The 26,316-nt window shown below is 38.4% G+C and overlaps 1 protein-coding gene across 4 annotated transcripts in view; it reads right to left on the bottom strand.

The window, feature by feature from the left end:
• NLGN4X (neuroligin 4 X-linked) overlaps positions 1-24,560 on the bottom strand; it is a 164,310-nt gene extending 139,750 nt beyond the window's left edge. For 3 of the 4 annotated variants that reach the window (XM_053935271.1, XM_053935273.1, XM_053935274.1), the window contains exon 1: positions 22,452-22,534. The gene's annotated coding sequence lies outside the window, so the exon portion shown is untranslated. Of the gene's footprint in view, positions 1-22,451; positions 22,535-24,183 lie in introns of those variants that run through there. The other variant, XM_053935272.1, reaches the window with a different exon arrangement.
• Between the last annotated feature and the right edge of the window lie 1,756 nt (positions 24,561-26,316).

The following is a 26,316-nucleotide window of genomic DNA, read 5'->3' as shown; positions in this document are numbered from 1 at the left end:
CTAAAAAAAAAAAAAAAAAAACCAAAACAAACCCAAAATATAACAAGCAGGCTGGAAACAAAGACTTTAAATTCACCTTGAATCAAAACAAAACAAATCTTTTGAAGAATTTGCAAACTCCTATGAGAAGTCAGGAAGAATTAGACCCATGAAGCCTAGGTCCAAAACAGCAACAGACCAGAGAAATGCTGAGGATGCAGAAGAGAGTAATTTGCCGTGTTAAGAAATTCTGAATGGCAAATGGAATGATAAATCCCCTTAGGGAAACTCTAAGAAAGTAACAATGTCAAAAAAAGCATGTACAACAAAGCACAGAAAAACCTGAGGACATAAGAAATGCTAAGTCTAAGGTCAAAGAGAAGGGGAGAGTGCCAACCCTGTGTCAAAAGAAAAGGTTGAATCTCAAACCATGGATAAGAGAAAGGCCAAGCCTGAGATTAAGGAGGAGGAGGAAAAGGAGGACAAGCTACAGCTAAAGTAGAAAGACAGCAGAACAGAAAGCAGAGGGGAAAAGATCAATCTGAATTAAAAAAAAAAAAAAAAAAAAAAAAAAAAAACTAAAAAAAAAAAAAACTAAGGACAAAACTGAAGTCAAAGAAACCAAATCCAAAGAGCTTCAAGACCATGCTGAGACATACTGGAATTAAAGATCAGATGGAACAGCAAGAGTTCCACATAATAGCTCTCAAACTTGTCAAGGTAAGCATCCAGAGACTGAAGATAGGGAATAAGATGAATAGGAGACAGAATATACCTACCCAGTGGTATGGAGTTCAGATCATCTTTTGGTCCTCACTTCAAGTAAATAGTTAAGTTTCCTTGGGCCTTTTAATATTATTTCTGTTTCTGAAAATAATAGCAAGAAATGTATGGAAAAGCACCTAAACAGCTATTACAGCAGGGTACTTGCTCTGCTCGAGGTAATGTTAATTATCTCTGTCACTTTAAAGTTATTACTAGTAAAGCAATTACCTTTGATGAAATTATATATGCCTCTCTATGTACGAGCAAACTAGTAAATATACCTTTCACTTTTATGATTTTTTTTTTTTTAACTCTAGTGATTCAGGAAAAAATTCTAAAATTTTCACAGCCAGAAAGACTGGAATAACTAAAAATTCATCAAATAAAAAACTCATATGTGAAAACTTTCTCGTAAGTGGAAATGTTTTTATCTTTCCATAAATGATGTGTCAGATACACTATCATTGCTGGTTATGCCACTGAGCTGGTTTTCACACACTCCATTTAGTGTTGATGTAACTGGAAGTTGCCAAGGATACAAAGTACGAGGGCCCGACTGACAGCAACAAAGGTTCTGAGAGTTTCTTCTCTTGAAAACTGAGCTCTTACTCATTTTCACCTCCATGGTGTTTACCAATTCTCCTGAATTAGCCTAATATCAGCCTAATTAGTGAAATGTCAGTAAGACATTTCACAGAATGTGACCCATCTATACTGCCTCTCCAGAATAAATACTTTCAACATAGAACATCCCTGAGGATATCACCAGTCCTGACCTGCCCGGGACCCTGGACCCCCATCAGCTCCAGCCTGGAGGTGCCACAGCAGAGCTGGTCCCCAGCTCCCCACAGCCCTGCCCGGACACGGCCCCGCTGAGCCTCTAACATTTCTGCACCCTGTGATGCCATGACATAATGTTACCAGTGTGAATGAAATGTTCACATGGCAAAAAAAAACTCAGCAGTGATGGGACCTACGATGACAAACAAATGAGGAGCATATCCTTCTTCCAGCAGTCATCATTCCATCCATAACATAATCACCAAAATCTGCATCTTCTAAGCCCATAATGTATCTTTCCCCAGTCACCATCATGACAACTATGTGGATTGAAAAAAATACATGAAGATAAACCCACACCAAACACTACAGCAGAATAAACTCACACAATCTCTTAAGGAAGGAAACTAGTTACCACTGATTTTTTATAACATTCCTCTATTTCCTGTTTCTCTGCCTAGACTACCACCTTTGAAATACGTCTAAGCATTAAAATCCTTAACTCCAAGTACTCAAAATTACAGACTCTACAGAATGGAGGTAACTCTCTTTACAAACCTTGCTAAACTTTGAGATTACCTAACTGAAATTTTAACACAGAACATGTCTTAAAATTTAGCAATCACAAATGAAATAAAGTAAGAATGGCTATCGTCCTATAGAAAGCATTATATAAAAAAAAGAACAATGAGGTTCAATCATTCTGCATTTTGCATTAAATCATCAGGTAAATATAAAAGTCCAAACCACAATGATTGTACAGAAGTGTCATCACTGGACTATAGCCTCAGATCATTTAGACATTTACCCTTTTGTTTACCCTGATATTATATCTTCTTCCCTATCACAGATAATTTGTTTATTCTAAGCAGTATTGAGAGCTTTGTAGAGATTATGATCAGAAGCTGGGGGCAGACACAACCACATTCTACCCCAATCTATGGACTAAAACCCACAAGATTTAAGCTGCAAGAAATGTGTTTTTCCAACCTCTTACGAGTCTCAAAATGATTGGTGAAAAAGAATGAGCAGCATTTTCACAAGAAGCAACTTGTGATGAAGGTGGGAAGTAGAGAGAAACAAACCCAAAGTACAAGAGCAATCTGTTAAGATGATTTTTAAATGCAATCAGTGTGATTAGAAGCATTCAAATATTGATTAAACAGAATTCTCTATAAACCTCATCTTTTCCCAGTTCAAAATTTCAGGTGTTGAATGGTGCTCAGTAACAGGACCAGACACAATGACCACAAACAAACACAGGAATTTTCCTCTGAATATCAGGAAATGCTTTTCAGTTGTGAGGGTAATCAAACACTGACACAGGTTACTCTGAGAGGCTGTAGGATCCCCCTCCTTGGAGATATTCAAATATTGTCTGGACACAGTCCTGGACAATCAGCTGTAGGTATCTCTGCTTGACCATAGGATTTAATAAAATGATCTCCACAAATCCCTTCGAACCTCAGTCAGTTATTCTGTTCTTCCATAAATACATATATTTTTTTTCAAAAAAGATGAAATATGCCACCAAAATGACTGACTCAAGCTAGGCTCCAGTTGCAAAGGTTATAGCAGATGTTCAGTGTTTGGTTATGTCTAATTCATGCCAGTGAATCACTTCATCAATTACTCAGATCATTATTGCTCCTTATGGAGCAGCGTCATTTAATATTAGAGACTAAAGAACAGCTTGAACTATAATCTCTGACATCTCAAGTGAGTATCTTTTGTGAAAACTGAGCAAAAGCCTGATTCAAGTCAAGTAGAACAAGTATTGCTACAGTCCTATATCACCAGGTGGTGTTCTAGCCTCAAGAGACAAGGGAAGAAATTTTAAGTTTTTCCTAATTGGTTTAAATCATCATACAGAATCACCTGCCTACCAATGGAAAGCCACAGAGTCAGAATAACAGAAAAGAAACAACTCCATTTTCTTCCAGCACCACAAAAAATGTAGTTATATGAAATGGGATGTAAGCACCCTTACACCTCTTTTAGCCTCCCTGACAAGAAGAGAAAAAATACTTAAGTTTCTATTTGGCAGCCACAACCTTGTGAGCAAACATAAACACATCTGAGACCTGCAAGAATTGCACATGGTTTATGAGAGCCCCTCTGGGCCTGCAGCTTAATTGCTCTATCGCCTTCATTCCCACTGTTGTCTACATCACAAGGCCTTCTAATAAAAACACAATTCTTTTCCTTTTTGTGTATGTGGGGTTCCCTTTCAACAGATAAAATAACTCTAAGTAGGAGTTAACAGAAAGAGAGGCATTAAAGTAAGTACCGAGCTGTTCCCGATCATGGCTCAACCTGAATCTTTAGCTGAGTCTGCCCAAATTGTTTCAAATCCTGCCCCAGGTTCACAGTCTAAATACAGCCAGAATTTACTTTGGTAACAAAGAGCAACAAGAAAAAATTGCAGAGAACTTACATCTAAGGTTCCAATTCCTCTTCCCTTAAATCCAATGAGGAGAAAAGTCTTCCACTGGAAACATTTCTTCCTCTAATTAAATTCAATTATGGCTTATCCAGGCTGCGCTTAAAACTATCAGTTTTCCCTTCTCGGGGAAGTTTTGGCAGTTTACTAAAATCAAAATATATAAAAAAAGCAAATATTTTAAAATGTGTTTCCTTTTTTAGGGATAAAATGTGACAGAACAGCAATGATGGCAGCAACTACCAGCATTATTATTATGTTGGGAGTGCACGAGACGCCTACAAGAGAAGGATCTTGTCTTGAGAGGAACCTCATGATCAACCCAATTCCTGATCTCTAGAAGCAAAAGTGGCAGTGGCACGAGTTAAAATGGATTTTTCTGGACAGAAAACTAAACTAAATTCCCTCTACAACTGGGGCATGCTGCCTGCAGTACAACCTCCTTCTTCACTACCAAATTACTTTACTGTCAGCTGAATGGTGTGAAGTCCTGTAGCTCAAGCAGCAATAGGCCACATTGAATCCTGAAATTTTGACTTAAGCTGTTTTACAGGAGGTGTGGTAAATGTATTTGATTTGAGTAAGAGTTTTGTTTTTTTTTTTTCTTTTCCTGTAATTTCAAATAGTCTGTGAAGACCACAGAAAAAATCAACAGAAAACCAAAGTCAAAACATATATAAAAGGTGAGAATGTGGTCCTAAATCCTTTTGATTAAGGCATTCAAAAGACATTCGTGAAATAAATGCAGTTTATTTAATGCTTCTACTAAGAATTGAGTCAAATGCAAGAAGTTAAATTCATTAATTACAACTTAATCATTCATTATAGTTTTATTGTGCTGAATGAACCATGTACCAAATGTTAGATAAAGGTTAGGAGTTATGAGAGGTCACTGGAATACCCACAAGAGAAGCATTAACACATGACAATGGATTATCTCAGTCCTCAGCTAATCAACCACTCCATGTACTAACTGAATCTATTGTATTTAGAATCATCTAAAATTAGCAGTGGACATTGTAGATAATTACTTAAGCAAGCAAATAACAAACACAATAATAATAAGAAACCTCACATTTCCCCAATGCAGGAAATCAATACGTTGGTAAATTAGTTTAAACTCCATTACATGAACTTAGTAAGTTGCCTAAAATATTTCCAGTGTCTTGGAATATTTGCTGAAGATTCTTAAGCTTCCCAAAAGTCAAACAAATCCTCTCTTCTCTTCTATCAGAAGGAGAAAAAGATTTCTCTCACTGTAGGGCTATATATAGAGTCATTGTTCTGTATTTAGAACATTCTGTTTTCAGCTAGATCTTACTTGCTCCAGGCTGTCAGTCATCTTTAGATCTCCTGCCTGCAATAGCAATAGGTTATATCATATGCTGTTGATTACAGGTCATAACAACCCCAAATTTATGATTGTCATGAGTACAGTATCTCTACTCTTTCCATTTATCTGGTTGAGAAGTCAATTGCTTTTCTCTACCCTGCTGTTACTTGGAAGAATAAAGATATTCATGAGTGAACGAGCTATGAATATGTTGGACTTTTACTATTTCAGTGTTAAAAATTGAAGAAAGGCTACAGTTGCTTTGAGCAGAAACTAAGAGGTTGATCCAGCCCTTTGAAGTCAATAAAAGTTCTCATGAGATCAGTAAACTGCAGAAGTCAGTCCACATATCCAAGGCTAATAGTTGCTGTCTCATACTTGACTGCAGTCTATTGGACACATAATTTTGGGAGGAAATTCTGACAATAGCTGGTAGCTGCTACTGGAAAATTATAAATCAGAGCATGGTTGTGACAGCAAAAACAATCACAAGGTCTCAAGCAGAGCATTAAAGCAAAACATATTTTAAAAGTCTCTTCCACAAACACAAAACTGCTGTCACTTTGCAAACCACAAGACAAATTTTATCTCAAAAACTCTAGGAAGTGCTGATACACCCTGAGTCTCACAGTGAAACAAAGCTAACTCTGACCAAACTGGTAGGTCACATACTGCATTGTAGTGCTCTACAAAGACCATGGCTCAGGTCCCAGAGGACTCTCTGCCTGAGCAAAGCACCAGCCTCTGGAGGGCTGAACAGCACTGTCATGTCACTGTGAGGATGTGTACTGATCCAGTAATTTGGAGTTGTTGCACAGTGCTTTAAAATATTTGTAGAAAAATGTGGGAATCCAGGGCATCCCTCTCTGGCTGCTCTGAAAGGTCCGGGACCCTGGCAGAGGGTCAGAAACCCCCCTGTACAGAGCCCTGAGAAACACTGTCTCTGATCTCTATCCATGGAAAAGAGTTTTCAGTCTTACAGGATGAATTACAAGCTCTGAGTGTTTGATATAAGTAGTAATTAGTGTGGCATGGGTATAAAAGTAGAATTTTAGGATTCTAGATAAGGGGTTCAAAGGAGGCAAGATGGAGGAAACTTGTCCTTTTTCTTCTTCCTCATGCCCTCCATGTTTCACTGTGGTGTTGGCATTTTTCTATTGGTTTGGGCTGGGGACACACTGTTCAACATGGGTGATAGATATTGGCACGTTGTTGTAAATATAGCACATGTAGTTTCTAGTATATAATGTTTGTAACATCCCACTGAGGGGCAGAGCCCCGCACGCTGTCCTGCAAGACAGACCTGCTGCAGCTCAGAGAGAAAATATTTTAGGTAAGAAGAAATAAACAACCTTGAAAACCAGCACAGACGAATTACGATTCCTTCTTTGGCAGCGGGGCTGAAAGACAGAGACTTTCTACAATCTCGGGAGCATTTAAATATCACAGATCCTGACAGAAATACTCCTCTGAGTACACACAGACTCCTGAAACACATGTGTGCGGAGGTTAGAGGTTGGAAGGATAATGACAAAATATAAGCTCACACCAGGCATCACCTAAGTGGCCTGATCTTCAAAAGTTTTGAAAAATAGCTCAAAAAACCCCTTTGGTGACAAACCCATGCAGCAATAAAATCCCTGTTTTTTTCCAGTACTGCAAACTCTAAATGGTGTGTATGTTTTCAACAATTTTTCAACAATAATTCCCTAATGTATAAAAAATTTTCCAGCCACAGGTAAATATGCTAACAAAGGTATTCTGAATGCAAGTAACAATTTGAAGTTTCTACAAATAAACTAAATCTTCCAGCAATATATAAATTGAATTGCAAACACTTAAAAGCATGGCAGATTGCAGTTCTTTCTCCTTTTTTTTTCCTATTCACATGTCTAAAATGCAATTGAGACTCATAGATAGCTAAGTGATAAATACCTGTTGTGTTGTAGTCATCATCTGATTTTAGTTAATAATTTAATTTTTATATTTCCTTGGTAAACAACAGGATATCAGAGCAAATGCTTGTTTTTTTTTAAATACAGCTCTTAACACTTACAGAAGTTTTTAAGCAGAGCTTTTAACTTTGAATTAGATTTTTTTTTTTAATAATAGTCTCAGGAGCTGAAAATGAACTTAAGATATCAAGAAAAAAAATCTTCGTAGAAAACACAGCTCATAAGCTTTTGAAATTAGATTCTTGCCATGTAAGCACTTCCAACTGTGAACAGGGATTATCACTATCTGATTACTGCTGCCTGAAAAAATGCTAGTATTTCACTCAAGAATCCACCTGCAATGGATGCCCTCAAAAAAACCCTCCCTTAGAGGGTATTCAAGTGAGAGTTGTTCACAGTAAAAGAACATTACAGATGATCTTTTTTTCATTTTTAAAAGAATTTGAGTTTGCATTTGTTTAATTTTTTTTAAAATCACTCATTAAAAAAAAAAAACTACATTAAGGCCATCAAGATTGTCAAGTGGACACATGCAGTCTTTTTTAGACAATAAAAAGCACCAAACATTGACATGAGTTGAAGACTACATGAACACATACATGCACAAATTCTATTTTTATTAGAACCTGAAAATTTTTCATTTGAAAAGTGTTTTTTTAACATGAGTTTAAATTTAAAAAAATAAATCCATATATGTCTAATTCTTTAGCTATTTTCATGTGAGAAATATTAAAAGTTGCTTCTGAATGGAGAGACCTGTGCTGCAAGAACCACTATATTAGCTATTCCCTTCATTGGTATATTTCAGTAAAATATTGAAACTGAATTATTGGTCATTAGAATTATATAATGTGCTCACCTATTAGTATAAATAATGAAGCTAGTCTTCTGCTTCCAAATTTTCATACTGCAATTCATAATTCCAAAAAGAATAGAGGGTTTAAAATATTCAGTATTAGCTAGAAATGAAAGCTGCTGGTTTTGTTGCTGGTTTTGGAAGTTTAAATTTTATGTCTTGTGTTAAATAGATTTAAGCAGGCAACACGTGGAGTTTTTCCTTATGAAATACATATGAAGTTTCCAGTGATTATATTGTTAACTTAGTCCTTTAAATGTAAGTATTCTACATTGCATTTCACCAGTCCCAAAAAAATCATACACATCTCCATTGTTTTCTGCTTATCAAAACATCCAAAGGAATAAATGACAGTCTGAGTCCTTAAACTCAGCCACAGTAAAACATATCTATTATAATTATTTCAAATAGATGATCTACCCCTTGTATTTTTTTCACCCCTTTTACATTCAAAATAATTGAAAATCCTGAAAAACTCCTCCACACATTTCTTCAAAAGGATGTCTCACACAGAATATACTTGGAGGTAATCAGCATATAAAATACTCTATTTCTTTCATACATAACAATTTGCATACATCAAAAATGAGTAGTTGATATTTTTACGTACAACTAAAACCACTGAATGACAATGCTGGATAGAACAATGAAATTTTTTGACACCAATAACCCACAAAAACTTGACAAATGTGCTAGCACGCAAAAGTACAGAAAGGAATACAATCGAATGATTCAGGCCTCTGATAGGTACAGTAATAACCTAAAATTAAGGCTAGATCCTGGACTATCAGTGGCACTCAAGCATATCAGACATCCAACAACCCCACAGCTTCATAATGAAAATGTGTTTGAGAATGATGCAGGTATTCAAACATCAAGAACTGTAAGCCATAAAAAGAGGAATACTTTATCTTAAAACAAGACCTGTAACTTTACATAAACAGAAATAACAATAAAGGAATAAATTGTAAGGGACCTTTGCTTCACCAATAATATGGGTGTCTCAGACAGGTCTTAGAACAGGAAAGGCAATGGTCTCTGGAACAATGTAAACTGACTAAGATCCAGTTTCACCCAATCAAATTCATTTATTCATTAATCACAAGTGCTTAATCTCATTCTGAAGAAAACCTTAAAAAAGGTCAATTGCATCCCAAAATTCTTAATTATTCCTGTAAATTGCATTGAGAACCTAAAATAACTAATTTGCACATGACTGTCTCAATTTGAGAACAAATTTCTGGTATGCAGAATGAACCAACCCACAGGGACTCAAGCAAGGTCTTTCCTTAAAAACTTCAGAAAAATTTTCTGCATTTTTCTGCAATTTTTTGATGATCATACTAGACAGTTAATCTGGTAAGTAGCTGAAAGCATCTAGATTGAAGAATGAGTAACAAATAACTTTAGCTATGTTTTTCCATAGTGAAAACCAAAACCCACAGCATTTCCAAGAGATTCAAAACTATGGTTTTCAGTGGCATCTGAGCTAAATAGTATATATTACGTTCAATATATATATATATATATATATATATACACTAGCAAGAAGTAAAAAGCTCTGGCAGACAGATAGAATCCTCACTGATCTGATAAAGACATCTTTGAGAGAAAGATGCTTATCTACTAGTAGGAAAATCACTGAAATCCAGAGATTGTTGGTGCCTCACCAAAGCTGTCTTCATTGAACCAGCTGTGGAAAAAAAAAAGTGTGAAATTTTTGTCATAAAGCTCAGTACATGTGAATATGAATTGATTATCTAGTGTTGCTGTTGAGCAGGATGGGAACGAAAGACTCCAAGTTAGAAGGCAAAGAGAATGAACTCCCGGCGACATCTAGAATATGTGGACTAAAACTAAAATGCATTCCTCTCTAGTTCTTCTAGTTTGTGCAATATATTCAGTAGATATTTGACAAAAAACTTTAAACATGGCCTTACTGAACATATACAGTTCACACTGGGAAACAGAGTAGCAACCCTGTAAGGATGTTTCATCAACCCCTAATGAGTTAGGCATATGGTAGAAGAAGGGGTTTTGTTGTTTTTTTCTTCCGGGTGGAGGGGAGCAGGGTGGTGGTGGTCGTGTGTTTTTCCCTATTTCTTACAGGAGAACAGTGCAGAATTAACAGTCACAATTTCTCAGCTTCTTCAGTTTGTATCAGCCAAACCCTAAGAATAATAAACCTGACATTCAGCCACTGAACAACTGATCTTATTGCCCAAAGTAGTTACTTGGACTATTGAGGAACTTCAGCATTTTTTTCAATGCTTTCTCAGGAAAGAAAACTGAAGCTAAGCTAAAAGATGTGGTGAAAAAAAAAAATTGCCAGTGTTGGGAATAGTTTGAAAGACTGAATCAGTTGGTAACCAGATCAAGAAATTCTGTGGGTATTGCTGTTTGCTACCACAAAAGCCAAGATCGTCAAGGATAACATTGTACTCCCTGTCGTGGTACCTCAGCTTCTAATGAATTTAGCCAGCTGATTATGCAGCATCATTCCTCAAAGTACAGCCTTCTGAATGTGGCATTTCTGGGAACAGCACCAAAATATGACAGCAATCACTGTGTGTGTTGTTAATGCCTGTGGCTAGATTTTGTATTTTGGAATACCTTGAGGCATTGGGTAATGTGGATATCAGGCAATTCTTGTGATGATTTACAAAGTCATAGTACATCTAAATGCACCGTGGCAATTACTGTTTGATAAATGATGTAGTCTTAGGAAGAGAGGACATCCTTCCTTCCAAAGGATCCATTATGAAATAATAGAAGTTATAAAGGGATACAAAGTCACCTAGAACTTCCAAACAGCATACAAAAAAGTACTTGCTCCATTTTGATGAATATAGTAAAACATAAAGTAAATTATGTAGTTTTGTTTTAAAAAATCACTATATCATTTAAAAATGAAGGTATTTACTGATACACTACGTCTTTAACTAAAGCAAGGTAAAGACAAACAAAAATACCCTTAAATTCTCTATAGTCTTCCTTTTTGAGAAAAAGAAAGCATCCAGGCAAAAGCTCTAAGTTATGCCTACATTATCTTAATTTTTCTGTCTCTGATGTTAAGTGATCCAATACAAATTTTTCATTCATGAATGCTGTTAAATCATGTTTTGCCTTGAGTAAATTAGTATTTCAACCTCAGTAATGTCAAGGGTCTGCAATTCACAGCCCTGTAAGCTATCATCTAAGCCACTGCAGCAGTGATTTCCCGAGCCCTCCATAACATCATTTTTCTTTATCCCTTGATGTTCTCACACTTTAGGTCTTGTGTTGTTATTATGACAGCCCTGCAACTGCAAATCCCAATAGTGTTGTATGGTAGGTACTTGTGGGAAATACCAGCACTACAGTCAGAATGGTTCCTCTTTTGTTTACCCTCCCGCTTCAACTTCCCTTACCTTTTGTTTTGTAGACTTTTACTTTACACTAGAGAAGCCTCATATGTACTGCCTATGCAACACTTAAACCTAAAAATCACCATACTTCAATCCAAATGAACACCCTTTGTGTAATAATATATATGAAAATCTAGAATGAAAATTCTTTCCTGTTTCTGGGCTGAAACCCTACATGGGGTTGTTATGACTGAAGTGTAGGACATGGAACTTCATCTTACTGCACCTCATACAGTTGCCCCATTGATTCATGCTGTCCAGATCCCTCTGCAGAGCCTTCCTACCCTCCAGCGGATCAAAACTCCCACACAACCTGCTGTCCTCTGCAAACTTCTAAGAATGCACTTGATCATTGATGAAGATATAAAATAGGACTGGCCCCAACACTGAGCCCTCAGGTATACCACTTGTGGCCAGCTGACAGCTCAGTGTAACTCCACCCAACACCCTTCTCTGGCCCCAGCCATCCAGCCATTTTTCAACCCAGCCAAGAGTGCACCTGTTGAAGACATGGGCTGCCAGTTCCTCTGGGAGAATGCTGGGGGAGATGGTGTCAAAGGCTTTACTGAAATCCAGGCAGACAACAGCATTTCCCTCTTCCACTAGGCAGGTAACCTGGTCATCAAAGGAGACCACATTGGTCAAGCAGGACCTACCTTTCCTAAACCCATGCTGGCTGTGCCTGATTCCCTGGTTGTTCTGTACATGACACATCACGGCAGTCCATGAACTTACTGCTTTCAAAATCACAGTGGATAAGCAAGAGTGATTCCTGGCAAGACTTCAGTTACATCCAGGTCAGAGAACCCAGAAACATTTCCCAGTCTGAGTGCTGGAGCTATATTCTGATTCTGTATTTGGGCTAGACACAAATCTTCACCTGCTCATCTCCTTCCCTAAAGTGGCCATTTTGCATATTTCTGAAGTAAGATTATGCAGTGTTGCAGGTTATCAGTCTAGATGTCTGAAACCCGTTTTGCCTTATACGGTACATTAGCCAAATAAAATCTAAACAAAGAAAGAAAAAAGAAACAAAAATAAATAATAAAGTAATTCCTTTGTTTCTTTCCGCCCTCCCCCAAGATATTCTCAACATATATGAAAGACTCTGGACAGTATGTAACAGTCTAGCAAAGTCTAGATTCTTCATCCAATTTTTTTTTAGTGAAATATTTTTTATTTTTTTTGCAAATTAAGGCAATATATTGTTCTGGAAAGTTGAATTTTTCAGGCATATTTTTATTAATCTTCTCTGGAAAACTACTTCTAGTCTGAGATATCTTCTTATAGAAAATTCAGTGCTTATTTATTCATAGAAAGTATGCACTATAAATAATCAATCCTGGTACATGTCAGAGCAGAAAAAGAAATTGGTGTAAAGTAATAAAAATGTTGTGATTAAGTTTTTTCCATCCATTTTCTTCCTTCTGTACCTTCAACTTCTGCCCATCTAAACATAAAATCTGAGTACATACTAGAAATTAGTGTGGATTACGAACTAAAATTCTGATAAAACATACTCTTGCTGTTTATCACGAATCATCTAAAGGGGACAAATAAATTTAAAAGATAAATTTATCCCTAAAAATCACTTAAGTTCTAAGCCTATTTACACACAGTAAAATGTGTATCATTTTCATTTTCACCATCTCCTGTCATTCACCTCTATCCTCACCTTAACTTTTCAGAGTCACAATGTCAAGAAGGTTAATGCAGTTACATGAATTTGTGATGGACCATTTCACTCAGATTCACTAAGGCAAACACATATAGCTGGCTGGTAAACAATTTACTCCACAGAGAACAAGTTCTTCTTAGCTGAAAAGAGACCTCTGCCAAATCAATACATTAAATGATGAGATATTAGCTGCAAAAGGAGGAGGAAATCCTGGAACATGGCTATCCTTTTTTAAGCAGTAAATACTTCTAGACACTCAGATATTAGGCACAGTGTCATTGAAATCAGTGGTACAAAAACAATGCAAAAACAGTGTTAATGAGATCTTAGTCATGCTTGTAATCTTTTAACTATAAAGTCCACAGCAAGCAAAGAAAAATTGCTCTCAAAATTGCTGTTGTATGCAATATGTCCATTTATATAAATAGGGAAAGGTTGCTTGTTAAGAACACGAAAGGCTAGCACTCTTCAACCTCTGAGGAAAAATCGCTTTCTTCCATCTGCTTTATTTTTTAGCAAATTTTGAGCTAAGCAAAGTATATCAATTCTGTTTTAAAATGTGAACAGAAAAAAGTTTTGTAACTATGGAATATAACTTAGATGTAAAATAATGGTTAAGCAGCAACTGCATGGTCTTTATCAACCATTACATTAATATCTTTAAGTGATGTATATGAGTAGGATGAAGGCACATTTTACTGTAATTTTCTTTCCCTCACTCCCATGCACCAGTGACAGAACCATTAAAACCCACAGTTTGTTAAGCCTGCCTTTATATTATCCCAGGTAAATTTCCTCACATTCTTCATGCACTTCTCTGCAAAACTTGTTTCTCTGAGAAACTGCAAGTTAATAGTAAAATTTGGCATGTGAAGGGAAAAAAAACTTGAGCACACGGACAAAAAAAAAAAAAAAAGGCATGAGAACCAAAAAAAAAAAAAAAAGACCAACCAAAAAACACCAACCTCCCACAAAAAAACCTCAACAAAACAGAACAAGACAATCCAACACTCCAAAATCCCAAGTATTTGAAATGAAACAAAAAAGATGAGTTTCCATGATTCTTGGGACAAACAGCTTAAACAAAATCAAACAAGCAAACATTCTTAACTAAAAATAGATTCAGTGATGATTGATACCAATAACTACTTTATATAAATACTTTATTAGGATAAAATAATTTAAAATATTATTCAGAAGAAAACAGACCCAATTTCAAAGCATACAATCTAGATTTGTACTGAGGGATGATGATATTAAAAATTGTACTTTTACCTTGACCAGTAAGGTCAAGGTACATTGTACCCCCTCAAATTAAACCAAACCCCCATGTTCAGAAGCATCAGCTTCTGTTGTAAATCCAACTTGATTTATATCCTGCTGGTTTAAATTCTCTAAAGTATGGAACACAGTATGTGAACTGCCATTCCTATTACTACTGTACTCTCTATGCTCTTGTGTGTCTACCATCCTTGTGTGTCATCATGTTCTTTTTCTGTGGAAGTGAATCATGTTATAACCTTCCTTTAAAATTGGTCATCTGTCTGCAACTCAGTGCCTGTTTACAGACTCTGACTAGGATGGGCCTCTTGAGGCAGTATTAAGCAAGAGAAGGAAAATACCCCAACATGCTGGGGATGATGAGTAAAAGAGGCAGGGGTTAGATCATTTAGGAAGCATCCTAATCTTTCATGGAGAAGGTAAGAACTGGAATATGCAATCTCCTCATCTTAGACATGAACATGCTTAGTGCTTAGCTTTCAGGCCTTAAGAGCTAGAAGCGGTGTTACAAGTGCTATCACTGCTGTTATGAAACCCATTAATTGTCTCCCAAAATGGAACTGCCATTTCTCCATCATCTTTATTGATGTCTCAGGCTCCAGACAGTATCTTCTCCTATTTACACATTTTGTTTCCTCTTGAATAAACCATCTCTAACTGATTTCAGGAAGCAGTGAAGTATCAAGCCTCACCAAATGACCATTCTCCAGAGACAATCAGAAAATGAAATCTACCACAGAAGGACGTTTCTGTGAAGTGTTATTATCCAGTGATCATTTGCTTATATACAAAATGCAAGGCTTATTTAGCTTTCCAATCTTATGTATTTAATAGCTAAGAGAATTCAACACACTGGCACTAATACAACTGCTCCCATCTCCTGTCCTTTCTACAGCATTGCTAGCGTAAGTTCTACATAGCTAATATAATTTTCATTGCCAGAACAAGAAATCCTTCACAAAAAGACACTCAAACTCAGCATAAGAGAACTGCTAATGCAAAACACCCAAGAGTTAATGGAGTTTCCACTTTACTGGTCATCATATTGGTCATCGTATTACACCTTTATCATGTCATGAGTGGAAAACACTTCACAGGCTCTGGGATACTAAGGCAAATTAAAAAGTTACAGAAAAAGAAAAACAAACAACAACAACAAACACTTGCAGAAAAAGAAGAAAGAGAAAATAAAATATTCTAACTATATGCTCTAATTTCAGTTTTCTCAAGCTAAAACTTTTATAGACAAGACCGGTTTGGACAAGAGGAAAATTCACTAGAACATCTTATTTCCAAAGCCAACAGGAAAAAGAAAATGCAGATTGAAAGTTACAAGGATAAATACACATTTGCTATTCTACAGCAAAAAAGAGGGTCAGCCAACTCTTCTAGGGAGGAACTTTTGCTTCTGTTTCCATGCCTCTCTATGACCATAACAAGTTGCTGTAAGAGTAATGGCAAAAGTTTGGTGGTTTTTTGGTGGGTTTTTTTTTTGTTTTGTTTTGTTTTTTGTTTTTTTAAGGTAAGTGCCAGGTGGCCTGCATTCTATACTCCTAACACGCTGTATTTGAAACATCTCTATGTAAAAATGACATCAAACCAATAGAAACAAGAAGCATTTGTCTTCAAAAAAATGTAACTCACACTTAACTACAAGATCTTGACAAAAAGAAAGACATAATAAATCTAGGATTAAACTAAGCAATGTATTTTCTTAATAACTGTTAGACTTTTTAGATTTAAGCAGTAAGTCCACCTGCACTGTAACTTGTGTACCTGAAATAAATCAAATATTATCACAGTGAGCATGAAATTAACACGCTAGCTCTCTCATCCAGCTCCATGACTAATTTCCAGTTATGCCAACTGCTATTATTTAATCTGTGAAAACCACTGGATCTACATAATCTGTCCCCAAATTCACCACCTGCACATTTGAAAACTACACACACTGAACATTTCTAATTCAGGAAGCAGACCTACTGCTGGCCGTGTTAATACAAATTCACAGCCTCAGGCACCACAGCTCATCTGTCCAGCTGTGTATAATTTGCAGGAAGTTCTACTTCCCCTCATGCCATTGTGTCCTGAGAACTTATCTTTGCTTTCATGTAGATTATATAAAATGCAGTAGGCAGACATAATAATAATTAAATTATTGGTAGAGATATATTTGGATTGGGAAACTATAGCAAACCAATCAGTGACTACATATCTGACTGAGAAGAAACACTATGATTGATGACGGCTTTCCTGAAGTCATCTAAGGATGAAGGGTAGATTTCATACAGCAACAACTCACTAACTACTTCTTCTAGTTGTTGGTATAGTATTTTTCCAGTTTTTGCCTAAGACATCCCATGAAATCCAGGTACATTCCTACCAATTAATAAATGTCAGAGAGCTTTCGGCAATGGCAGATGTACCAAAGATTTACATGGGTTTCACCTCTTGTATAATTCTTCTGGAATCCAGAAGAGGATTTTTGCCCTTTTTTTTTTTTTTTTTTTTTTTTTTTTTTTTTTGTCACAAATCACCTATAAAATAATACTGAAATCTATGATCCAAAAATATTGCAATTGAACATCCAGGAGAATTATGTACCACTGTTAAAATGCTAGTTTGGAGAGCTGGCAAAAACTTGAGCACCACCACAACTAATGAGATAACTGAATCAAAAGGTGAACAGACTGGATGTGAATACTCCATCTAACACACGCCCAGTTCCTTTGACAAGCAAATCCAAGAAACTTCAGAATGAAATCACAGATGGAACCAAGTCTGTATAACCATTTGTCTTTATAAACACAGTCACCAATAAAACATGAGTTGAGAAAACATGGTCCTGTATCATCTAGCATACTCTTTTAAAGTGTGCATAATCATCCATTCTTATGACAAGCTCTTCAAGGAAGGGATGGAGATGCATTCTTTTTCAGAGCCTGTGCTTTCTTTTTTATTTTTCAAACAAAGATTTGAAGGCAATTTCATTAGCAGAAGTTAATGGGAAGTTGGGAGAAAAATTTTAAGCATTATATATGATATTGCCAGCGCTATGGAAATACTCCATACCATTTTATCCAAATACTACTTTTTCCCAGAACCTGACCAAAAGCCTCTTTAACTTAACAGGTATCTTTACACTGAATCCAACAGACCTCATTGCATGACGTTAATCTGTCAATGGTCCATTTATCTTGGTCCTGTTGCATAGGTATTTTAAAGTTAATGGTTTATGCTATGTCCAGTAAGAAAATGAGTACAAATGTATTGTACATTAGAGAGCATATGGCTTATATCTTTTATGGTGTTTTACATGAAGAATATATTAATTTTGTTTATTTGAAAAGATATGTCTGGAAGACATTCACAACAGATCAGAAAACACAGAATTATATCTCAAAGAATAAACAAATTTGTTATACAATTTTAAGGTAATTTGTTCTGTATATGACCAAGTACACAGAAGAGGTATTTCATGGCTAAGTGACATATAAGTGAGAAATTATATATTTGTTGGCATAAAGTAAGTAAAAAAATAAAGAGAAAGCGTGGGGGGAAGAAAAGCTTATTTATTTTCAGAAAAAGAATTTTTAGTTGTATAATTAAACTACTGATAATTGTTGAGTAAACCCCTGTTCTTTTTAATTGCAGAGTTCTTTGTAGTGTCTGCAAAAAACTTTATTTAAGAGGAGAAAAATTGTCTGGCACGTCTACTTCCAAGCATAAGATTTATGCAAAATTTAAGTCTAAAATCAGTACCACAAAAATCAGTACAAAACAAATATATATGAATAAACTAAGTAATAATAATAAATAAATAGAATAAATAGTAATAAATAGAAATCTGACTTGATTCAAAATTCTTTTATTTCAAAAGAGGCTATCAGCTTTATCCTGGTTTTATTACATTTGGATGGATACAAAGTAAGGCTTTTATATATCAGAAGTCAAAATGTGATGAATAATACAGTATTTGTTTATTGGAATAGAACAGCTAGATATTTGGAGATAATTACTGCAAAATCTGTTTTGGAGCAAAAATACATACCAAGCAGGAGATTTATTGAAGTCTGCTAACTAACTTTCTACCAGAGTTTAAAACTGTAAAAGAAATCCAGTTACAAAAAATATAACTAATTTTTCGAGCCCTCTCCATGCTATTTCTCTAAACAGATTTTTGAAAGAATTGTTGGCATTAAACTGCATATCTACTCACTAAGGGTCCAAAGTGATGTTAACACTTCAAGAAGCTTGATCGCTAACTGAGCTATGTCTGACAACAATATCACAAGATCACCACATGATGGCAGTGACTAAGACCACTGGTCAGTCCTGGAAAGGCCATTATTAACCTGACAGCAACACTACTACAGAGCTTGAAAACCTCTTCCTTCGTCTCTACTGAGACTGTAGCCCACACAGACACTACAGTAACAGCAATTTTCAAAATAATCAAGCCATTAGACCACTTCAATTAACACTTTGGGTCAGAAATCCTATTCATGATTGTCCTCTTTCATTTCTGGCTGTCCTAGACCTCTTCTAATTGGCAGTGACTACCTCCAGCTGGAGGACAAAGGAAAAGTCTTCCCTCTGGACTGTCTGAACAGAGAAGCAGTGGTCTATCTTGTTTTGTCTGCTGCATGGAACAGATGCAAATCTGAAAAATACTGCTAGATGGAAGTTTGCTACCATCAAATCATGCCAGTATTATTTCATGTGTCATCTGTTATGGTGAAACATTGAATTTATTTCAAAATAAATTCATACACAAGTAAATACAAATTTCTATTTATATTCATACTATATATGAAATTGAAACAGTAACTGTAGAGTCAGTAAGAGTGCCACTCACTTTCAAAGCTTACCTCCCCATCAAGTTGCAAATGTCAGTCAGCACATAAATAACAGAAGCTAGACAAGCATGGAAAATCCTAACCCTCCACTGGAGCTCGCCAGTGGTATGCACTTACTGAAATATGTCGTTTGACAATGAGTGGTGTGTGGGCTCAGCGCAGAAGACAGCTGAAAGAATCAGACATTGTGACATCAGTGACTACACTTTATTTTTAGATTATTACAGTACAAATATGAGCATTCCTAGCTAGGGATTGTTTCAGCATGTGGTAATGCATTCGGCTTGAATTAGTCGTGACACTAGTAAAGCCCCACTGCAGATCTTACAGGATAAGCCAGTGGTCTACAGGGGCTGCTTCTATTCAGTCTCTCATGTCAGCTATGCATGCAAGCCATAAAGTAACTCTGTTTCATATACAGCTTATTTTTAATGTCAAAATTCAACCTCATTTGTTTACATGGGGGGATGAGCTTAAAGAGGGCTGAACTTGCTGGAAATGTTTCCAGAATTTCCTACTTTTTAAATTCAACCACTGCTGACTGTGTATAAATTGTACCTTTCAGTTTTCTATTCTCTACCCTTATATCCAAGTTGAGAAAAGTTTATTACCATTGTGTCTTATCTCATTGCTAAAAATTTTTCAAGAGTATTGCCAATAAAACTTGTTACTTGCTCTTCCTCCACTAGACAGCAAAGTGATTTTTTTTGTTGGTGTTTGGGTTTTATTGGTGCTTTTTTATTTTTCTTTCAAATCCAATCTGGGGACTACTAAAACAAATACAATGAGAAGTGGAGAACTATTAAAAGGTGACATAGTTGAGTACATAACCCTGTCAGATGTGAGGATCAAAATGGCTCACAGCATAAATGCTTTACAAACATTTATTGAGAGCACCTAAGTTGAACTGTGACAGAGGATAGCTGCAGCTGGACATGAGATACTTACATTGATTTGTGCAGCCTTTGTTTATGTTTTATTAGATTTTTATTTCTGTAAAGACTCCCAGCCTTGTAATTCTGTGCACAAAACTAACCCATTTACTCATGCAGAAGAGATCTTGAATCCTGATGACAAGTCTTCAAGCGACAGAATGACTAAATTATATGCTGGTTATAGCACGATGCTTATTCCTGTCCTACCCAGGTGGAGCTGCTCTTTACACTATGTGATTCAGCCATCAAATAGCAGTGTGCATGTTTGAAAGGCCAAGAGGAGGCTGTATTGAGAACCTGTCAAAAACAAACGTGCAAACCTCTATGTAGCAATCAGTAAGCGTTGCTTGAATCAATCTTTTGTTAAAAAATAAAAAAGGCAAACAGATCCTTGTTTCTATATAATATTTTTAATACAAAGCTTCAGTTAAATAGGTTTTCTTTCTGCCTCTTGTCTTCATCTCTGCATGACAGGTCTCCAGCTGAAGGATGCTATTAGGATTGACATTTTTATCAAATGTAAACATTTTCAGGTGAATGATCTGCCCAAGAACATGGGCTTAGCTAAAGTCTTTGGAAGACTACAAAATATATAGGCTAGCACGGCATCTCCAGTAAAACTACCAGTTTTATCACTTGTCCTAATTTAATCCAGTTGGCCTGTTCTGTTCAGGCTATGAGGCTTGCTTTTGTTCGCTCGCATTGTGATGACTTTAAAAGAAATTACACTGATCACTGTGCTTTGCTGATCAAGAAAAAAACATTGGGAATTTTTGGATTTACAGTCTACATTTTCGTGATACAGCGCTGCATTTTAAAACAATAGTGGGTGAGTAATCATTCCCTCCAGAAACACAGGAGGAGGAAAATGTATTTTCTTATCTATATGAATGTATTCCAGTAGAGATCAAAACTAAGGGCCATTACATTCAATGAAAAATAAAAAAAAAAAAAAAAAAAAGAATTCAAATTAGCTCTGAATTAGCTTGGTCCTCTTGAGAAGCAAGCTAATTCAGAGCTAATTTGTTTTTTTTTTTTTATTTTTCATTGACTATAAGACCAAGATATTTTGGATGTGAAACTGAATTTCAGTTTTAATATTTGGTACAACTTAATAGGTTGCACTTGCACACAAACCACTAAAAAAAATTGGATCTATACGATACACTGGGATGTGAATAGAGATGAGAGAGAAAGGGTAATAATAGCTGTATTTATAAACAAAGGACTAATAATTTCACAATTATAAATATCATGTGAAAATTACATTTCTTTTACTATTATTCTGAGAAAATTACATGCCACCATAGACTTTGCTGTTTTGAGTAACCAGAAACTGCATGACATGTTTTCATGGTTCTCAAACCTTAATGATTCATTGGAATATGATTCATAAGACAATGCATGCAACCCTCTACTCAGCAATATAAGCAAAAAATACTTGGAATTTCCTGCCTTAATGCACATCTATATAAAGGCTACCTATGCAGAAGTCGACACAGATATTAATAGATAGGATATAGAGTAGTTAGAATAAAAACAAAATTCAGGGTTCATTTGATGTATGAAATCAGTTCACTTTTACAATGCAAAGCAGTGTTCTTAGCTAGGAATTAAAACTAGTGGAAATAATTGCTCCTTAAGGTGACAAATAGTTTATTTCTTTAGTGCTAACTGAGGATTTATACATCTAATAAAATTTTTTGCCTCACATGATATGGGAAAAAAATCTTACACTTTAATACATGAGATCCGCATTAGCAGATGTATTTATGTTTTAAGAAGAGGAGAATAGCAGGGATTTCCATTTTGGCATAACTGTAAATTCCTCCAATTAAGCTTTGAATTCTAATCTCCTAAACACATGCGTATATGTCCTTAATGTTATTAATTTAAAACCAAACTAGAATTTTATCACAGCTTGCTTTCAACACTGATCAAACATCAGGCTAAAGGGGGGTTTTCAAGGGTGGTGTAGGGGGTATATTTTGGGTTTTTATGGCAGTGTTGGTTTCTGTCCAAATACCAAACATCCGAACTCGGCCGTGCGTTTCAGCCATCCCTACGAAAGGCAGCAGCTCCACGGAGGCTGCAGACGGGCAGCGGGGCGCGGGCACCCTGAATCACAGCTCAGGTGCTGCCGTCCCCCCTGGCTCCCCGCCCGGCCGAGTCCCTCGCACCTGGCAGTTCCTCGGGGAGCTCTCCGCCGCCGGCGCTGCCGCCGCCCCTGCCCTGCCCGGCCCGGCCCGGCCCGGCCCTGCCCTGCCCGGCCCGGCCCGGCGAGCGCCCCAACTTCGGGCGGCGCTCGGAGCGCGGCGCGCGCGGGACGGCCCCGCGGCGGGGCGCGCGGCGCCGCGGCGCGGGGGGCGGCGGGCGCGCGGCTGGAAGGGCCCGCACCGCCACCTGGCGGCCGCGCCCCGCCTCTGCCGCCGCGTCCCCCGCAAACTTCTCTCCCCCCACGCCGCGCGCCCAAACCGGCCAAGTTTCCCGGCCGCGACGCCATCTATTCTTAGCCCCGCTCCGGGCACGACGGCGGGACACCCGCCCCGACCCACTCCCGCTGCCCGTGTCCCGCACCCTTCCGCAGCGGCTGCGCGGGACGCGCCCTGCCCGCCCCGACCCTGCGCGCCCGCGAGATGTGTGCGGGGGCGGGCGGGCGGAACGGCGGCTGCTCGGGCCCCGTCCGTCAGGGCGGCTGCGGCGGGGCCGCCCCCGCTCCCCGGGGCGGTGCGGGGCTGCCGACGGCCTCTCCCGCGGGGAAGGGGCAAAGCGCGGCGGCCGCGGAGGCGCCTCACGCCGCCAGCCCCCGCCTCGCCCGCCCCCGCCCCAGCTTTGCAGAGAAGCCGATTTACTGCCGAGCTGGGAAGGAGTGTGGGGGGGTGAGTGGTGGTGGTGCTTGTCTCTTTTTTTCTCCTTTTCCCCCCGCCGCCCCCCGTCCGCCCCCCCCCCCCCCCCCCCCCCCCCCCCCGCCACCGGTCCGCGCACGCTGGCTCTCCCCAGTGCCAGTCCCCGCTCCATCACGTGCGGAAGCCCATGCCCATCACAAAAGCGGGCATTTTACCCGTGCCCGGAAAGGAAATAAAGAAAGAAAAAGAAGAAAGGAGAAGGAGAAAAGAAAGGGAAAAAAAAAAAAAAAAAAGAGGGGGAAAGGGAGGAAGAAAAACCCACCACGGAATAGCTTAAGCGGGTGAACCGCTTAATCCCAGAAGATCCAAGATTTTCCTCCGAGCAGCCGCCTCCCTTGTCCCCCCCAGCCCGTGCCCGTCCCTGTCCCTTTTTGCTTTTTCGTGGCTGTGGTGGTGGCAAGGAAAGTGGTTAACCAAAACCCTACGTGTTGGTTTTTTGTTTCCCTGAAAACCACAGGCTCACACAGAGCATGAGGTACCGCTCCTGCCCCTCTTCGCGCTTGCAAGAAACTGTGGCTTCGCTCTTTCTTTCTCTGCCTGTACTGCAGATATTTTTCCCTCCTCTCCTCCACACTCTTCTGTTTATTTCCCTGGAAGGCAAAGCTACTTTGTAAACATCTCACACAGAACCTCAGAGCCTTTCCAAATAGCTGATTGCAGCAAAATGCCTCCAAACAAATTATGGTGCAAGGGGAATATAAGGGACGGACCGAAGTGGGTAAAAAAGAAATAAATTTGCATAAATATGCATATGTGACAAGCAGATCGCGTATGATGGTGGAAATGTCAAAAAGAAAGTATCGCTTTATCATGATGGGAAAAGTAAAAGCACAGACGACTGCAGCAAACTGCTCGCCCTTTGCCAGAGTACCAACTGCAACACCTCTCCCTCTCTTCCCCCACCCTCGCCGAGAAAAAAAAAAAAAAAGGGGGGGGGGTGAACAGAAAAAAACAACAGGAAAAAAAATGAAAATGAACACTCAAACTGCAAATCCGGTAGTCCTACCTTAACACTGGGATAGCTGCAGAAGCATAGGGGTCTTTTTTACACAGCCAGAATCTTTCAGGAAATCCTCTCGGGCTATCATGCAGCCAGGATTATTCACATACGGTTCCTGCTCTCCTTTTTGGAATCCAATGCGATTGGCTTCTCCAAAGGAATGCAACGACCACGAAAGGGGGGAAAAATTAAAAATAACAAGAAGAAAGACAACAACACTGGATTTGAAGGAAACTCGTGTTCTCGGTTGTAAGCGACCTACATTCAGGCAGAAAATTCATTGCAATCAGTGCGAGAGGGAGTTGAGTCTGCAAGTAGGAGCTGTGATTGCCTATGCAGAAAGACCGAGCCGCGGAGAGACTGATCTGCAAGGCAAGGCGAGCTGGGAGAGAGAGGGAGATGGGGGGGGGGGGGGGGAAGAGGAGGGGGGGAGAGGTCCAGGCTGTACCAGGCGCTCTCCTCCCGCTATTGGACCAAACTGAATGAAATTCACAAAGCCGCCAGCCAATGGCTCCCCGCAGCCAGCCCAGCGCTACAGAAACCGCATCTCCATCCACAGCCCCCCGCGAAGGAGCGGCGCATCCCCGCGCGAAGCGGCGCCGGCGGAGCCGGACCGGGCACCGGGGGGCTGGACAGGTGGGCACTGCGCACACGGAGGAGTGAAGGTGTCCCTGTCTGTGTGTGTGTGTCCGGGAGGATCACACAATTCACACTGCCGGTCTCTGTGCTCCGTGGTCATGTACAGCAAGTGCAGTCTTTGTTAACCCTTTACACTAGCAGTTTCTACAGTACCAGCCTGTTGTTACCATATTCACCCATCTGCATTTTCGTGGAGCTGACAGTATAATTGTACACCAAGCAATAAAGCATTTTGTTCCTGTTCCCTGTCCACCCAGAAAAAAACAGCAAAGCAGACATTTGCCTTGCACCAATCATTTTAAACAGATTTCCTATTTTTTTTCATAAGGAGACCAGTTATTTGATGATCATATTTTAGTTAGCTAGACACTAGGCTAAGTGATGGTCACATGGGGGCCCTGTTATTGTTGCCACATGCTACAACACAGGGTCTCTGGCTCATTCCCGCGTATAGTTTCAGACTGGGGGTGGTGTAGCAAATATGTGCTTAGGCCTCCACAGATACACCCTGTTTCACTCCACAGCATGTTTGCTTAATGAGTTAACAGCACTTACACTGTCGGGAGTGAAAGAACATTAAGAACAGGTGAGCATTGCCTGACTTCACTGAGGACAGAGCAGAGAACAAAACAAGAGGGTCCTGAAGATCTTGCCCTCATTTGAAACAAAAATCATATTCATACCTTTATGAGATTTCCTTCCACAAGAGTTATATTAGATTCCATAAGTAGAGTTTTTGAGATTTTCAATTAAGAAAAAAAAAATCTGCAGCTCTTCTTTTCTAGAATCTTTGTTTTTGCCCCCATGTCAGATCCTCAGTAGAGAACAGATAGTGCTTTGAATTCTCAAATCTAAATTGTCTGTGATATTTGGCTTATCAATCACTTCTATACTCTGCTGTTTCAAGTGGTAAAGGAATATATACCATCTGATCTAGCAGACAGCTAGTAGGCCTGTTGTGTGTCTGTTCTTATATTTTGCTATATGGTATGAAGGATACTTCCTTAAGTGTCATTTAGGAAGGTATGTTTCAGTTTTAAATGTTGTAAATCTAAATACAGGTATAATTCACTGACTTGAAACATTTTAAGAATTGCAATAGCCACTGTTAACTTATTTGTCAGTGAAGTAATTATATTTATATTACTTAATTATATGTTTTGACTTACTTATATTAAGTCACTCTAGCAGCAGGTGTTCATGCAAGTGAATTTTACTGCTTTTGTTATTTTAATAATGCACCCACAATGTGCAACCAATCATATTGCTTAAATGAGTGAATATTTTGACACATTTAGAAAAGATGTCATCTTGCACTGCCATCTGTCCCAAATTTTGCAGGACAGTCTTTATTTTGATGAATATGTCAAGCATTTTATAAGATTAATTTGGAGGATATTAAAGTGTGTGCTAGTTAATCTGAATAATGATCTTCCACCTGTGTTGTACTATGAGGAGGAAATTTGTTACAGGTTACCAAAGAATCATCTGTAGTGTTTA

Source organism: Vidua chalybeata, chromosome 2 (assembly GCF_026979565.1).
Source record: "Vidua chalybeata isolate OUT-0048 chromosome 2, bVidCha1 merged haplotype, whole genome shotgun sequence".
NCBI classification, from domain to species: Eukaryota; Metazoa; Chordata; class Aves; order Passeriformes; family Viduidae; genus Vidua; species Vidua chalybeata.
Note: the sequence above shows the minus strand (reverse complement) of the source record. Positions and strands in the feature narration are given on the sequence as shown.